Here is a 4,469-nt window from a genome sequence, read left to right on the forward strand (position 1 = left end):
CGTCGTCAAGCTTTGTGGCATAATATCGAGTATGATCTTTGACTGATTTGAATTCCATTAATGCTGCATCGCCAAGCTTTGTGGCATAATATCGAGTATCTAGACTTCCTTCTTCACTGATCCACTGTTCCAGGTCTGGTGCACAAAACAAAATATCTTAGCAAATCTGTGAAATGTTTTATTTTCTTGCCTATAATTAATGGACTTTTGTTGCTGATCATAGCATTTAAAGAAACAACGGGAAAGCTTGACAAAGGAAGCATGCATCCTATATCTTTAGGTCCTTTTTGTGTTCCTCAATTTGCTTGCCTTCTTCACAATGGTTGCGACTGAAAGAGTCATTGAAGGCAAACATATATAATTTCTCAAGAACAAAAAAAAGGAAGTTGATTCTTAAGTAATATCAGGTCATGTTGTATACCACATTTCAACCATGGTTTTTTTTTTATTTTTTTTTATTTTTATCATATGTATTCCTCCATAAGACCTCAATTATAAAGATGGCCTCCAATAGAATCATTTTCATAAAATATTTACTGTTGAGTCTATATATAGTCTTCTGAATAACAATGACAGATTTTTATTTCATTGTCTTCAATGACTTTTCGAAGATATGTTCCTCCCAAATCCATCAAATATCTTAGGATTTGTGTATTTCCATATCCCTCAATTCATTAACGCGGTGATGAAATAGGCCTATATTTGAAACTAGCTTAAGAGTGTAGGCTTCTTTCTTTACCTTGCGAAGTTTCTTGGGAACCCGCTATATACAACAACCCGGCCACTTCTCAGGTGGCAAGTGGAATGTTAATGACAAAATCCTTGCATTCAGGTAATTATTTTCCAATGGAATCACCGGCCATCTTTTCCATCCTTGAAGTTTGTTTTCCTAGCTAGTGGCAAATAAGCAACAATCCATAGCAATATGCAATTTTGAGAAACCAAAAAAAAAAGAAAAAAAAAAAGAAGAAAAGGAAAATGCTCTTAGCCGGCTTGAACTTACATCCCATTTGCAATATTCTCAAACTTTAAAAAGTTATAATCGACCCTTTCAAATTGCCAGGTCATTTTTCGGCCCTTGCCTCTCTGTCTAGTCGTGGAGTGTGACGACCCGTTTTTTTTTTTTTTTTTTTTTTTAACATACAAACGGATTTTCACAGTGGCACGACTACATGTCGCTCAGCCAACATATAGCACATGTCCCATAACATGCACCTGATAATCAGAGTTACATCTAACAGCGGAATATAAATATCAATGTACAGCATAACACATATCAATAGCAGAATTACATCTAATACATAACTATTATCAACAACAAGAGCCATTTACAAGTTTATCTATTTAAGGCTTATAAAACACATTACACTAATTACATATCAAAATACAGGCTCAACAAATACATGTGCCACGCAGGACACGAGCCATAAATAAAATACCCAAAATGCGGACTACCCATGAGTCCGTAACTTATGACTGTCGCAATATGCTCCAATCATAGAATCTCATACGCTAGGTGGACGAGTCAATACCTATATCCGCAAAACCTGCAACCAAAGTATAAATGTCTGCACGGTTGCGGGCGTTGCTGCATCCGTACAGGTGAAATTATGAGCCCACTGTCTTACCATAAATTAACACACTAAGACCTCAGAGGTATACTATTCATTGAGTTTTCGCAAAGAACCAACTTTTCATTTTTAGTCATACATACACTATAACAGCTACCAATTTTATAAACTTTTGTTTGAAAAACCCCATAAGTAATACAGCAAACACCGACTAATAGAAAACATTTACACATACTATGTAGATGAGACTTAGAAAACAATAGCATTTAAATCATGCAACCATCCGATAGAAATATATATAAGCTCTTTTCCATTGAGACTCTTATGTATATTAATATGTCTAGCAAAACTACTCATAATGTAAAAACACCACACTCATAAAAACAATGTTATACATGCTCATGCAAGTTTCCTCACGGAAATGAATCCATGCCTCATGGGAATTAACCCAAGTTTCTCATGGAAATTAATCCAAGCCTCATGGGAATTAACCCAAGTACCTCATGGAAATTAATCCAAGCCTCATGGGAATTAACTCAAGTATAGTTTCCCGTGGGCTATAAACCTCACTTCGATGCACGTTTAGCGTTCATATGCTCATGCTTTAAAACAATATACATATACTTTCTAATTTCATGAACATGCTTTAAACTCATGCTTCCAATGTAAATCCATAAACAATTTAACACATCAATTCTTCTACCAATATTTCCGTAATTTAAATCCCTACAACATCTCACAATCAAATCCTTCAAATCAGTAAATCACACTTTTCAGTCACACATCATTTCTCATTAACATCATTGATACTTCAACATAATTGAAACTACTTAAAACATCAAAAACATATTGTCAATATACAGTCAATTCGGATTTATAAAACACATATATTTTGCAATTCTATAATATATGAAAATAGTAATTTCTCAGTGAGTAGAATACTTACCTTGGCTGCGCGAATTTAGGCATTAGGTCTCCTAGACACCACCTTGCAATGTATCACTGTGGAATAACACATTGCACTATTTAGCACTTTAAATAATTAACACCCTAATTATCACTTGAATCGCTCAAGGCTAAACCATTGGAAAACCCATAATATTTTTAGGGTTCCAAACGTCTACCCATAAGTCCTAGACACTAAATAAAACTCAAATAATACTAACCCAAAGTATTTACTAAAGGTTAGATATTAAAATCACTATTTAACTATTTACTCATAATATTAATTACTAACCCGCAATTAATTTCACTAACTCATAAATTATTTTCATTAGCACTTATAATAATATTAGCTCTAAAATTATATTCATTAATCTCTAAATTATTTCTCACTAACATTTTCTCAATAATATTAACCCTTGAATTATATTTATTAAACTTTTACATAAAATTCTACTGTATTTAAAATAACATTAACCCGTAAGAAAATCTTAGGGTTAACCTCATAAATACTATTTAAACTAAATACCTATAACTATTTATTTTTACTAACATTAGAACCTATTCCCATGAATACCTATTTTTTATAAAACCCAAAACTAATTTGGGGATTAATCATCACTATAATCATAATTAATCAACAAATTAACAATATAGGATTTAAACACTTAAAAACCCTAAATTAATTTAACCCTTCAAATTAAAGTTTCCAATCTTATACCAAAATCACCAAAACGCTACCCCAATCATAATATTATTAACCCAATAACATTAATTCTACATAAAAACTCAATTAAAATTAAATACCCAAAAGTTAGAATTTTAGGAAACTTACCAAAACTTGCCCAAACGAAATCCAATACTAGAGAAGTGTTTAGGAAGCTCTAAACCGTGCAAATCCTAAAGAATTAACAAGATTAAACTCCGCATTTCAAGATTTAACTCAAAATTTTGAATGACAAGAGTTTAACGTTTTACCTCAAACTAATCGGTAGAAACGTAGATTGGACTTCGTAGATCACGTTTCTGAAATCAAATTTAAGTTTGGACGGTTAGATCTTTGTAGATCATAATTTTTCTATGAGAAATCAAATGGACTCATGAAGAAACTCTCCCCAGTTTCTTTTTCTTTTTCTTCTTTTGGACAGCATGAAAAGAGGCGTGAGCCTCTTACGTGGAAGGCGCTGCCTTCCTTTATTTTTAGTTATTTATTTATTTATTTTCATGAAGGGCAGGTGGCCTTTCACTCATTTTTTTTATTAAGAAGGGCCATTCGGCCCTTCATTTGATTGATGTGTGGGGCGCTGGTCGCCCCACATACCAGCGCCCCCACATATACATATTATTTACTTTCTTCTTCTATTTTTTCTTCTGTTTGACTTTTCTTCTACTTGGTTCTCTTTTTCTTTTTATTAAATTTCTTTTTGTTTTCTTATTTCTTTTGTCTTGTTGCTATCCACGTCTATTATTTTTTTCTTATGCATTCTAGCATTTCCTCTTTTACTTTTCTATTTTTTTTATTTCTATTTTATTTTCTAATTTTTATTTTCTTTATTCAATCCATTATTTCACTTTTCTTATTTTCTTTTACTTCTCTCATTTAATTTATTTTCTTTATTTAGTTTCTTATTTTTTTTTTACTTCAAAAATATTCACTTGCATTTTCTTTTTTTCACTACCATTTACGAGTCTATAAGATAAAAATAAAACACTTTGTTTTATTTTTTCACACTAAATAAACTTATTTTTATTTAATTCATAAACTCATTTTATAAATTTTGGTCTTTTTTTTTTGCATTTTACATACACCTAATTAAGTTTAATCAATTATTTACTCAAATTTATACTTTAATTATTAAATAATGTTCCGGACATTACATGGAGACTACCCACAACCAAGCTGTGGGTCTTAATGGCCAAAGACCCTTAGTTTGGCCATGGGGTCTCCATGGCAAG

General features: G+C 31.8%; 1 long non-coding RNA gene across 1 annotated transcript; it reads right to left on the reverse strand.

The window, feature by feature from the left end:
* Positions 1-1,249: 1,249 nt before the first annotated feature.
* On the reverse strand, positions 1,250-3,669 carry LOC133880544 (uncharacterized). Its single transcript, XR_009902323.1, has 4 exons — positions 3,492-3,669; positions 3,349-3,413; positions 2,518-2,573; positions 1,250-1,588 (listed from the first exon to the last, which is right to left on the reverse strand). It is a non-coding gene; the product is annotated as an uncharacterized LOC133880544 (long non-coding RNA).
* Between the last annotated feature and the right edge of the window lie 800 nt (positions 3,670-4,469).

Source organism: Alnus glutinosa, chromosome 10 (assembly GCF_958979055.1).
Source record: "Alnus glutinosa chromosome 10, dhAlnGlut1.1, whole genome shotgun sequence".
In the NCBI taxonomy this organism is placed as follows: Eukaryota; Viridiplantae; Streptophyta; class Magnoliopsida; order Fagales; family Betulaceae; genus Alnus; species Alnus glutinosa.